We start from the raw sequence: 13,727 nt of genomic DNA, 5'->3' as shown, positions 1-13,727 counted from the left end.
AAGTCCTCCACCAGCACTGTGGACTGAGATACCATACATGTTCCATTATAGACCGGTTCCCTTTTATCTACCAGAACTTCTTCACTGATCTTTTTCTTGAATTCTTTGCTAACATTGTCTTCAGCATCATAACTCATGAATGCATTTAGTTTTTCTTCGAATTTGTCAATGGCTGCTACATTTTTCCATTCTTTACTCCATGCAGTCTTTATCCATCCACTTTTGGTCGTAGACGATGGCTTACTCTCACTCAACATCTTGGAGCTTGTAATGAGTCTGTTGTTGTTTTGTGCCAGCCTATTCAAAGGTTCAGTACGGTTGGGATCTTTCATTATTTTACATTTCTTCTGTTCTTCCCACCCCAGTACTGAGGGTCCTTCTTCTGAAATATAAACCATACTCCATGTGCTTCTCTTCATATAGCTCAATTTTGCTTCTCTACAACCCATTGAGTTAATGTTTTCTCCTGTGTATGTACCTTTGCTTATCACTGTACAATTTGAACCAGAATCCGCGATAACGTCAATTCCAACTCCGTTTATGTCAATGGTATTCTCAGGTTTGGTTTCACTTATGTTTAATTCATTTTTGCAATCACCATTTTCCCAGTGAATTTGGACTCTTTGTGCGTTGACAAACAGTTTTTGTTTGTAATGTTCACTTAAGTCATCCATCACCTCCTTCCATACATTACTGTTCGCTTCCTTCTTGACTTCTTTTTCTGGTGGGGGTAAGATGCATATTATGTTTTTATCCATGCTACAACTTATACAATTTCTTTTTATGTGTTCACCATACCGTTGTTTCTCCCTATGTTGCTGTGGATGATGCACTTAGTTCAGTTGATATTCCTCACCCCTTGAAGTTCACTTTAACTTGAAGTGTTGCTAGTACATTCCACCAGGGGGTACTATTCTTATTCATTCATTTGCTGTACCACTTGATTTCGTTATTTCTCGGAATTATTGTGTACATGAAGTCTATGTACTTATTATGAAATAGAATTTTGCAATGTGTGAAGAGGGAATTGCAGCAGTTCATGAAATGTCACCAGGTAGAGTGGATTATCTTTCGCGTTTACCTTCTATTCACATTAGGGGGAGGGATTCAACCACGGGAACAGGAGCAACACGATCTGTGTAATTGCAGCGGAAGCGTGTGTTATTTCAGTTGGTGTTACACATCTAGTACTGTCACGTTATGCTTGTAGTATTAGTAGCTTTTGTTTTTAATTAGTGCACAGTTCGCAATCACAACGTTGGCAGGCTTGAACACTGACTCGCGGGAAGCGTGAGTGAGACGCTTTTGTTTACTTATTACTCAAAATGGCCTCCAGCGCTGCGTTCCAGTGACGTCACACGCAGTTGAGCATGCGCAGATTGGCTTGAAGAAGAAGCGCGAAAACAGCTGACTGGATTTGCCTCAGAGAATATGCGCAGGAAACGAAGGTTCGGCCGACAGAAAAAATCTCTTGAAAACTCCATCAATGACTGTGGTCCACCTCAGGCATCCACAACTCGAGACACTCAAATCTCGGCACCAGAAGTTGACACCAGCAGGTTCTTATACCGTAGAGGATCGGCACACACCTCCGACTTCAGTGAGTGATGTCTTCATCATTATTTCACAACAGAAAGTCCATTTTCATTCATAAGCGAGAAGGCTTCACCAGGTATCACCCTTTTTTCCATTCGGACAGTTACACACTCAAGGGTTTACGCCGCTCTAAAATGCACCTCACTTTCACGTAAAACGCTGCTCATTTGACATGCGCTGCACTGATCTTCGGTATTGTGGGGAACTTTACACACTAAATCCTTTCAATGCTTATATACTATCAACTGGTAATTCTTTGTTTCTCACACAGCGTTGTCTCGTTAGGCCTTGGGTTTGCGCTGTGTATGAGGAGGGTCTCACTTCACACGCTAACGCGCAGCTTAATCATCATTAAACGCGGTAACAGATTATTTTAGTATGGTTCCCTGCTCCGCTCACTTCACCACCACCCGGCTACCCAGGCTCACCTCCAGGACTTGCTCAGAATCCAGTGTTCATCTGCTTCGGGTCTAGCGTTTTTTTTCCCTTTGCTTTACTAGCTCCACAAAAACGCCCAAAGTTTCATTAGTATTCACCGGTCACAATTTTTTTAGAAAGTCCAAGGTTCATTTATCACTTTCACTATTCAAATACACTTGCCGAGATTCACGGAGGCTGCTCAGTTTCCTCACTGTACTTCACGGCTCACCACATGAACTTGCGCAGAGTCCAGTCGTCCTTATCTCGAGTCTTTCTTCGTCAGTTTCACAAGAAGCCCAAGTTTCAAAAGGTATTCACTGGTCGAATAAATCTGCTATGCGTCCATGGTTCATTTCACATTCGACTCACTCAAAAGTCGATGGCTCATTACACGTTCGACTCACTCAAAAGTCGACTTGCCGGAATTACGGAGCTATTCTTTGCTCCCGACTTGTTAATATCAAGCCAGTTCTTCCCTGAACCAGCTGCAGCACCGAGCCTTTAGAAAAGGTTGCTTCCGCATTCAAACTGGAAGGCAGTGGGTTCACGGTGAGGGGCTGAGGTCCTCGTCGCCACTGTTGCAATTAAAGTCAGAGTCAAGGTAAGATAAAGAAGTAGAAGTTTTATTAAATCAGCCCCACACCTTAAGGCGGTGCGTAGTGCAGTTAGTCAGAATCATTATGACAGTTGGGGGCAAGGGAACGGAACCAGGACAGTGTGGAATGTTGGGGAACCAATCAGGAGGGCAGGGGACAATGGATGCTCTCACGCAGGAGAGCTGGTAGGCACCACTTGCCTAAGGTTGCAGGGGGAAACTAGGACTAGGTTACAACAGATTGGTTCATACATAAGTGTCACCATGGAGAGTATTTTCCGCTTTCTCATTACTAATCCTAACAATGGAAATTATACGCAATGCTATGTCTATCTGCATTGTATTACATATTATTAATGTGCCAACACGAAACATCGTTCCAGTTAGAATAACAGACAAAAGATGATGAAAAGACATATTAGAGAAACAACACTCTACTGGGGAGCTTCCCAAACCCTCTTCAGTGTAGTGCTAGCAAAGGGCTAATGAACGCACCATGATAAACGCCAGTGTGCAGAAAATACCTCTCAAGTACCCACACAAGGAACAAATGCGGTATTACCGGGCAGATCAGACCCATTCGGTTTTAAAGACCTCGCCCTGGTGGGGAACACCTGCTTTGGGGTGCGTCCAGGAGCTAGTAGCATACATATTGAAAAAGCATGTTATGCGTGCGTACGATAGTGTTTCTGCCGGCAAAGAGCCAGGAAGTGTCCCCTGGTCTGCCTCCTCGTAGCATGGAGGCGTCCCGTAGCTCCCACTTCCCACCTAGGTTGAACCGGACCACTACTTACTGGACCGCCTGTCAATTCCGCTCATAGCCCGCTGTCAATTGTTGATATTTCAACGGATATAATTTGGGCTAAATTTCAAATCTTCCGGGTCGTATCACACAGCCAATCCTCATACTGAACATACTCTGTTAGTTGTTTGGAAGGAGTTCTGTCTAAGGTGGCCTAGGATTGGAGCGCCGGCGACAGCCACGCCTATTTAATTGACTTAAACCCGAAGTGCTGGTTGGCTATCGAGTCTGCATGTGTTTCCGTCCAAGCAGTCCTTCCGGTATTCGGAGTGTGTCATCCCCATTCTGTAACGGGCAAGTGCCTCTGTCCGCTGTTTTGGGGCGGAGGGGATTGGTATTGGTTCGCGCCGGTGTATATAGCTTGGACATAAACCCATGATGATCGAGCGCTTTACAGGAGAAATATTTCGTTACGTGGAAGTTGCAGGTTTAAGATAGAAGATAGCACTATAAGTAATTACAGTGGTTGAAAGTGCATCAAGGAAAATTATCCCATAAATCGGATTCATAATGTAAAAAGGTTGGGGTGGTATACAGAGGGTAGAAGGGGTATATATTGCACAAAAAGGTGGAGGTAGTTTAGAGGTGCCAATAGTTGATTTAAAAAGGATTGTGCCATCAAGTGTTCCCTTTTAAAGGCGGAGGGTCCAGCGAGCATTACCTGGGCGTTTCTCGGTGGTCTGGAGATGCATAATAGCATGCGTTTCTTCGCCATGCAACAGGAAGTTGTGTGCAGAGCTTTATGGGCGATGCAGGCAAACTTGTAGGTAGATCTTGCTTCAATTGGCAATCATCGGGAATGATCCGCATGGGGTGAGGTAATGTAGGCATTTCTTATGGCCCCTTAGACCATGCTGCTGAGTGTAGAATCATTTTCAGGTAAGTGATATGGGTTTTTAGGAGACCAGCTGAGTTACTCAAGTCTATTCTGGAGAGCAACAGTGTATGAGCAAGAGATGTAAGATATTGGCGTTTTTGGCCATAATGCTGATTTGAAAATGTAGGTTGTCTTTTGTCTAGGATGACTCCCAGAGACTTGGCACTCTCCACAATAGGTTTATTGTTGAGAATGTTGTATGTGTCCATCCAGGATTGGAGTAGAAGTGTTGATTTTGAAGGGAAGACAACAAGAAATTCAGTTTTAGAAGAGTTTAGCTGTAGTTCCTGATCGATCATTCAGTTGTGAACAGAGTTTAGGGTTGTGGGGAGCAGCAAGATACAGTTTTCGTGTGGAGACTTTTAGATACATCTGTGTTGTCTATGTATAGGTCGAAATGGGTTGGTGCAAGGATGGACCCTTGGGGAGTGTGTGTTGGGGAGGGGGACCTCCTGTCTCACTGACCTTGAAGAATGAAGCAAACCGTTTTAGGACCATGCCATCAATGCCCATTTGATTTTTGAGTGTGTCCAGGAACATGTGGTGGTTGACCGTGTTGAAGGCTCCTGTTTGGTTGAGAAGAATCGGGAGACAAGGGTTGTCTCTGTCTAGAATTAAAAGAGCATCATCAATCACGTGTAGCTAGAGCAGTTTCTGTGCTGAAGCCCTGGTTGAAACCAGATTGGAATTAGTGTAGGAGCATGATCTTTTTGATGTGTTGGGTGAGTTTTTCCACTACTCAATTCAATTCAAACGCTTTATTCGATTTTCACGTGTTAAAAATCATAAAAGCAAATTCATACCAAAAATATATCTAAACAATCCAACAAGCATAAATAACATTTAGATTAAAAAGAGTATTAAATCAGTTACAGTGAATCAATCGAATGATTAGTAATTCATAATGAGTTCCGTCGTTTTAAAACACTTTTTAAAATCATTATCATAGTCATTATACATAGTGGGTTTCCCAGTTGCTGCAAGTTCAAGTATGCTGGCCTACACTGCCGCCAGGCCCCATCTCTCAAGTATTGTTTTATCCATCTGGAGCGTTCTTTATTATTCAGGTTGCAAAACAAAACCAGGTGGAAGGTAGTTTGGGAAGATACGTTGTCACATGGACATGCGGCCAGAGTTCTGTTCCAGTCGTTTTTAACTGGAAACAACACTAGATGATGGAAAACGTTAAACCTAAATCTGGTCAAGACAAACGATCAAACCCCAAAGTCACAAGGTTTAGGTATGGTTGCATTCTGTGGGTGGTCAACAGCAGCTGATGTTCGGGCACGGATTTCTTAATGGCCTCACCTCCAAGCCTTAATATGTTAAAGTGCTCCATGCATAGTTTTTTCAAAACTTTCTTTGGGATTTCCCCAATTTGTTTGGGGTTACTGTACCATTCTGGCCTGTCGATGTCGGTTAGGACTCTCCTAACATACTCAAGCCAATTAATGCGTTTTGCATTGTCAAGGGCCATAATGTCGCTGATTATTTCTTGATTTAGGCCTAGTTCTTGTGTCGCCCAAACTCTGCGCCAGAGCAGGATTGGTTGAATTCTGATCAGGTCTGTTAGATGGTCCATGCCTAATTCAGCGTGACAGTTATAAACAGATGTGCTCTTCGGGAGGGCCAGAAGGTATCCAGAAAAGTTATTTTCAACAATTTGGAGCGATGTTACATCCTGATACCCCCATATACCTGCTCCATAGAGAGCAATGCTTCTGCATTTTGCCACGTTTATATTGAGCATGATTTCAGGTTGTTTTTTACCCAATTTGCTTGCAAAGTTTGTTACAGCTGCAATCGATTGTTTAAAAGCTTTGGTCCTGTTTTTCACCTCAGGGCCCCAGGCCCCAGATACATCAATTGTAACCCCCAAGTATGGAAATGTTTTAGTAGATTGTACTTGGAGACCTGCCGCTTTAAGTTGGTTACATCTGGCGCCACCTTTACCACAACACATCACAAAGGACTTCTTAGCATTGAGTTTAAGGCCCCTTACCTCCATGTATTCTACGTACTTGGTTAAGGCCTTTTGGGCACCCACCTTCGTTCTAGCCATTAACACAGCGTCGTCCGCATACAAAAGGGAGAAAATCTGCCTATTGCCAAACTTCGGTGAATCAATATTACTGGCTCCCAATTCCTTCTCTAAGCTGTTGGTGTATAATGAGAAGAGGAATGGGGCCAGCACGCAGCCTTGTCTCACCCCCTTCTGTATGCGGAAAGACCCGGTACATTACCCCCCCCCCCCCCCCCCCCCCCCCCCCCCCCCCCCAAAACCATACCTTACTTTGGCAGTTGCGTTTGAATATAATTGTCTCAAAAAGAGAACAATAGCTGGGTCCACATTCATCTCCTCTAGTATTTCCCAGAGTTTTGTGTGTATTACGCAATCAAACGTGGAGGAGAGATCGACGAATATTGCATAGAGACAACCCTCTTTGGCTCTAGTATACTTCCCTTGTAACAATACAAAGTTCAAAACCTGTTCGACCGTACCCATCCCTGCCCGAAACCCATATTGTACAGGTGTTAAAATGTCATTTTCCTCTGCCCATAACTGCCGTTTGGTCAAGACCACTCTCCCTGCAATTTTCATTAATGAGTCCAGGAGAGTTATGGGTCTGTAGTTTGATGGGCTTTCCCTGTCACCCTTTTTATATATAGGAAATATTACTGATTCTGCCCTTGTTTTAATAAAACCTTTTACACAACAGGCACCTAGGACCCGAAAACAAAGTGGTGCCCATAGGTCGGTATTCATCTTATAAAGATCACTGGGGATCCCATCTGGTCCGGGGATTTATTATTCTGGGTAGAATTTATGGCCATTAGTACCTCGTCTAGGATAAACTCAATTGGAATGGGACAGTGCTTATTCGCTAATTGTGGTTCCTCTTGGGTATTGCGGTAAACATGTGAGAAAAATTCTACCCACGATTTTTCGATGCCTATTTCCACCCTAGCTGCCTCTTTATTGTTGAGTAACGGTAAGTTAACTACCTGCCAAAATAGTTTCGCGTCTCTACTCTCCGCAGCCTTCACTAGGTCTTGCCATGCTTTTTCTTTAATTGTTTTCTTACGTTGGTGCCTAGCTAAATTATATGCCTTTCTGAGTAACCTTATTGCCTCTTGGTCCCTTATCATTTCACTCAGAGCTAGTTTGAGGGCCTTATGTGTCTTAGTGCATTGAACCAGCCCTTAGGACTATTACTTTTTTTGAGGCGGGTCCATGTTAACACACCCTGTGTGATGCTAGAAATATTACTAAATGCCTCCAAAATTTCGTCGTTTGTGGACTTCTCCTCTAAGCATACCAAGATTGAGGGAAGAAGACATTCCACTATTTTCTGAAGGGTTTTTACAGGGTCTACCTTGCTCCATTTCAGAGCGAGGCCATTTTGCCGTGCTACAGCGAGGTCTTGCGACCATGCCAGGGTCTCAGTTATTGTGGTGATTTTAGTTCCTGGGGCACTAACGAGCATTTTCAGCGGCAAGTGGTCACTCAATCCGATAATGGGGGTCTTATACTTAACCACCCGGCTGCCAAACCTGTTCGGCATGATGATAAAATCAATGGTTGAGTGAAATCCCCTTGCTAAAAAGGTAGGGGTGAACTCTATCTTGGGGGAGCAGAGCCTATTTCCAAAGCCAAGATCCAAGTTGGCCATAATGTCATTCAATATTTCCCCTTTTTCGTTATGTTGGAAGTGACTCCTGTCCACATAATCCCCCTCCCCATATTCCTGAAACCCACATGTTTCACTATCGCATAGGTTTACGTTAAAATCACCTACCCAGACCCATATTAGGTCTTTCCCTTTCACGGTTTTTATCTCCCTTATTTCTCGTGTCAGGTTTGTTAGTTCTTCCGTAAAGTCGGAGTTCTTGATATTATTATAAAAGTTAATCACTATCAGCACGTCAATGGGGTTTAAAGAAATAGTGACCAATTGAAAGTAAGATGAGCTTGATCTTCCAGGGGTGATACTGGAATCTAAGCGATTGGACACATACACACATAGCCCCCCCCTTATGGCTACCATGGCTAGAGGGTACAGCAGGGACATGGAAGGTCCTAAATCCATCTAGGTGTAATTCAGTTAGCACCCAGGTTTCCTGGACACATAGTATGTCAATGTTACTAACGAACTCCCCCCACGCTATTCTTGGTCTTTATTTGCTAGCCCACACACATTCCAGGACACTACGCTTACTTGGCGTTCGTGTGTGCTTATACATTTGGGTTTGAGTATATTTTTACCTTTAGTTATTTTGCACGGGGTCTTCTTTTCCGTGTTACCCTTCAACATGACCTCATCAATTACATTTCCCTTAGCTAGAGTATCATTTCCAATCTTACTATTGTTCTTGGTCCTAATTTCCATATCTCTAGTTATATTTGCCTTGGTTTTGGGGAACGACTGACCATGACCAATTCTAGAATACTCGGTTACAGCCTCTTTTCCCCCCCATATTTGCTACCCGGTTTGGAGACTGTAGTACCGAGTCAGTCATTCAGGTCCAAGCCTGAAAGGGGTTCAAATAGGTTGTGTATCGGAATATTCCAATATTCATTTGTATTTGTGGGATAATGATCATAATCAAATGGAAGAACAGGTCTATTTGGGCGTTGAGGTGGAAAGAAGGACGGGAGATTAATTGTGTGGTGTCTTATGATAGTGGGATACTGTTTACGATTGAAAGATTGCTGGGGATCGGGGCGACACCGTTTTGGGGGATAAGTGTGGGACATCATCAAAGCTTCGGGGTAGAAGTAGCTCACGTTTCGAGAAGATACACTACCCTCCTTTCTCCTAGGGAACCAATCACTAATGTGGGTGACAACTCTGTGGTCCCTAAAATTTATTATCACGTCCCCCTCGGTCTTTAGGTCTCACGCCTACCCAGCCACACCGTCTAACGGACACTATATCCCCGTTTAAATGTGGTGGGAGAGGTCTATTATTTCGCAGCCAGTGTATGACCTTATTTTTGAGGCTGATGTTTGGTTCTATGCTACCCACTGGTACCACAGGGACACCGGTCAGAATAATAACGTAATTAGATGATTCTGGTGGTAAATCAACGTTTTTCCTAAAGTTGGATTTTAGAGTTCTGTGGTGGTGCGTTCGTTGGCATGGGGTCTATGGGGACAGGGGCTTTCGGGGGGCCTGGCTTGGCCTTTGCTTTATGTGAAGCTTGTGTGGCCACTGGTCTAGGGGTGTTATTATATACAGAGTTTTTTTTAGATATAAAGTTATCCTGTCGTGGAATCAAAGTATTCTGTGCTGGTTGTTTTGTTGATGGACGGGTTTCCCTTGGGGTGTTTTCTTTAGGGGCTTCCCTTTGAATAGAAGCTGCTAGAATACGATCCATGTTTTCCCCTAGCCTTTTAACTCTCTCTAAGAGTGGCAACATTAGAGATTTAAAAAGGCGTTCGATGTCCTCGAGTAGCCCTTTAGTCGTCAGTGCTTCTGGGAACATACTCATGTTTGTTTTTGGCCCGCTTAATACGTCTTTCTCTAAATCCTTGGTAGTCTTTTTGGTGAGTTCTTTGTTGGTAAGGGTGGATTTATGCTTTTAGACCCTTTTTTTAGGTCTCGCCTGTCGATGCGCATGCGCATCGAGCAAGGCGAGAGTATTGCGAGTTATCCACTCTTTATCTGCACTGCAAGGAATCGTGGCGATTCCTTGCAGTGCCCGTGACTTTTAAGGTCAATGCGCATGCGCATTAAGCTTATGCGCAAGCGCATTGACCTTAAAAGTCACGGGCGCGTGCATGTCCGTCTTCCCGCCGTCTCGCATTTCCCCTGTCGCACTTCTCCTCCCCCCTCCCCTCTCTTCCCTCCAGCTTGTTTTTTGTTTATTTGACCCGCTCCGCCCCCTCCCCTTCCCGCCGTGTCGCATTTCTCCTCCCCCCTCCCCTCTCTTCCCTCCGGCTTTTTTTTTGTTTATTTTACCCGCCGTGTCTCCGATCCTTTCGCTCTCCTCCCCCCTCCCCTCTCTTCCCTCCGGCTTCTTTTTTGTTTATTTTACCCAAAATAATAGAGTAAAAAATACGGCAGTAAATCACTAAGTGTATGCGCCCCCTTCTACAAGCTTCCTCCTCCTTCATCATGGCCGCCACTCACACTCTTAATGAAGCCAGTTGGCTAGCACTTCAGCTCTCGTGTCGCAACGCTGAAACTCGTCGCTGCGCATCATTTCCAGGAATAACAGCAGCCGGAACCGGCAATACAGGTTAGGTCCTCCGCCGAGTGGGCGCGAGTTACTGTGAGTACTGACCACTTCATTGCAGCTACCGAGGTAAGACCCACCAACGCTTCAGATATTTAGCAGCGGACATTGCGCTGACTACGGTAATGTTCCCTAAGTTTTAGAGAACTAGCAACATACCTCTTGAGGGCTCCGGCTCCGGCCGTCCTACTTTCTGAAAGACATGGCGCCGGGTTGTTGGGCTTTAGCAGAATGCTAGATCCCCTTTTTGGATCCTGTACCGCCGGAATGCCGACCTACATATTAAGTATTAGTAGCTCATCAAGGTGTGTATTTTCTAGCAGCCTGGTTTTAATGGGGGCAATTCAATCCTAAAAGCCCCTGAGGAAAAGGCCTACAGCACCAGATGAGCTGCTTAGACCTGGCAGGAGACACTTTGTGGGCTGTCCTCTTTGCTAACGTGTTTCATTGACCTTCCTGTGTGTTGCTGGTTGGCTGCACCGATCAGGCACACCACTTTTACCCAGAGTTTAGGGTAGTGTGTTGGCTCTGCAGTAATGTCCTGCATGTTGGACATGTGCACTTATTTATTTCATCAATACCCCTGCAGTCTACTTATTGGCATACATCACCCTGAATGCACGACTTCACGTAAATACACGTGCTGCAGGTCTCGCCTCAGCTCAATTAGACACACTTGGAGCGCTAAAAAGTCTGCCACAGATGCAACCACCCGAAAGAGCAAACCGTTGCTTTCTTTTAACAAGCTACAGAGTTAAAAGAAAATACACGATCTTCCATGGAGCAGTCAGGTATTAAAAGCAGCCTTAATTGAAATTAACCGGACAATATTTATTCTAAAATACTATCCCAGTCACAATTGCTGGTCGTGGAGTGTTTGAACGCATGGTTTTATTTCTACCTGTAAGGGTGTAGCTGGGATGTGTGTACATTTCATGGTGTGGCCTTTCTGTGTGGTGCTACAAATCAAGGAGAGTGAGACTGCGCTTCATGGGTGCCAACTGCTTTCATACATAGAGGTTGGTGGTTCCAGTGAGCACATGAAATAGGCGGAGTACCTCATTTTGTTAATTACTAGAAAATGATTGACTCACAAAGATTGGGCAGGGTTTACGCTCCTGTGGTCTGTTACCTCCTCAGGGGGAAATACTACATGTGCTTTTCCCTTCCCCCACATTGCTGGCTTCTAAGTATTGCAGTGTTTTTTCCGCCTGTTGGGTCACATTGTGGCTGATTGATTCTCCTTTCGCCTTGCTCAGTCATTCAGATTTGGAAAGTAAATAACAAGTTGACATTATTACAGCTCTCTGCATTACTGTGACACATTCCTCGCTTTACCATAGCACGTCTACTATCAGCGCACTAAGAAATTGAGCTGGGAGAAGTTGCAGACCAATGCTAGCTATATCAACTAAACGCAGAAAAAGAGAAATAGAATTTTACGTGCCTTGTTATATAAAGCCAGAGCCGCTGGAATTGTGCTAATAGGCTTAACCTAATCATGCTTCCGGGTTAGCTGCGTTATGTGGCATTCTGGGACGTTACGTTTCTTTTATGACATTTTAATATTCTTGGGTACTGAGGCAATACAGACGCCAATCCTGCACCTTCAGAAAATATCATATCCTGCTGCGAGGGCTTAACGATTTGCTGAGCTAATGAGGGAGAGGGGCTTTAATGATTGGGATACTCCGTGGCACAAAGGCTGTAAAGCTTTTAAAACATCCCATCCACTGAGGATAATAACATCTTCTAAGTTAGTCAGGGAGAAAGAGAAAGACACATATTGGAATTTTGGAGCTAAAGTTGTATATAGTAGCTTTTGTTGGTCTTATGTCACACTGTTGTTTTTAGGTCTCCCACTCACCGCTCTCCCCACTCTCACCGCTCCCCTCTCACCCCTCTCCTCCCTCTCACCCCTCTGCCCACTGTCCCCTTTCACCACTCTCCCCTCTCCCCACTCTCCCCTTTCACCACTCTCACCCCTCTCACCACTCTCCCCTCTACACTCTCACCACTCTCCCCTCTCTCTCCCCTCTCACCACTCTCTCTCCCCTCTCACCACTCTCTTTCCCCTCTCACCACTCTCTTCTCTCCTTCCTCTCTCTCCTTCCTCTCCCCTCTCCACCCTCTCCCCCCTCTCTCCTCACTCTACCGCACTCACTCTAACACCCTCACGCCACCGTCCTCACTCTACCGCCCTCACTCTACCACTATGCCACCCTGACTCTACCACTATGCCGCCCTCACTCTACCACTCTGCCGCCCTCACTCTACCACTCTACCACCCTCACTCTACCACTCTACAACCCTCACTCTACCGCCTTCACTCTACCACTCTACCGCCCTCACCCTACCACTCTACCGCCCTCACCCTACCACTCTACCGCCCTCACCCTACCACTCTACCGCCCTCACCCTACCACTCTACCGCCCTCACCCTACCACTCTACCGCCCTCACCCTACCACTCTACCGCCCTCACTCAACTGCCCTCACTCAACCACCCTCACTCTACCGCCCTCACTCTACCGCCCTCACTCTACCGCCCTCACTCTACCGCCCTCACTCTACCACCCTCACTCTACCGCCCTCACTCTACCGCCCTCACTCACTCTCCCGCCCTCACTCACTCTACCGCCCTCACTCACTCTACCGCCCTCACCCTCAATCACCCTCAACCCCTCACCCTCACCCACCTTCACTCACCCTCAACCCCTCACCCTCACCCACCTTCACTCACCCTCAACCCCTCACCCTCACCCACCTTCACTCACCCTCAACCCCTCACCCTCACCCACCTTCACTCACCCTCACTCACCCTCACTCACACTCACCCTCACCCACCCTCAACCCCTCATCCTCACTCACCCTCAACCCCTCATCCTCACTCACCCTCAACCCCTCATCCTCACTCACCCTCAACCCCTCACCCTCACTCACCCTCAACCCCTCACCCTCACTCACCCCCACTCACCCTCAACCCCTCACCCTCAACCCCTCACCCTCACTCACCCTCACCCTCACTCACCCTCACCCTCACTCACTCTCAACCCCTCACCCACCCTCAACCCCTCACCCTCAATCCCTCACCCTCACTCACCCACACTCACCCACACTCACCCTCACTCACCCACCCTCACTCACCCTCACCCACCTTCACCCTCACTCACCCTCAACCCCTCACCCTCACTC

At 45.9% G+C, this 13,727-nt stretch overlaps 1 protein-coding gene across 1 annotated transcript in view; it reads right to left on the bottom strand.

Annotated features, from left to right (window-relative positions):
• CENPI (centromere protein I) overlaps positions 1–3,523 on the bottom strand; it is a 508,210-nt gene extending 504,687 nt beyond the window's left edge. Inside the window, exon 1 of the mRNA XM_086964635.1 lies at positions 3,406–3,523. The gene's annotated coding sequence lies outside the window, so the exon portion shown is untranslated. The remainder of the gene's footprint in view (positions 1–3,405) is intronic.
• Positions 3,524–13,727: the final 10,204 nt, after the last annotated feature.

Source organism: Lissotriton vulgaris, chromosome 4_1 (genome assembly GCF_964263255.1).
Source record: "Lissotriton vulgaris chromosome 4_1, aLisVul1.2, whole genome shotgun sequence".
Classification (NCBI taxonomy): domain Eukaryota; kingdom Metazoa; phylum Chordata; class Amphibia; order Caudata; family Salamandridae; genus Lissotriton; species Lissotriton vulgaris.
This window is presented reverse-complemented; position numbering and strand designations above follow the sequence as displayed.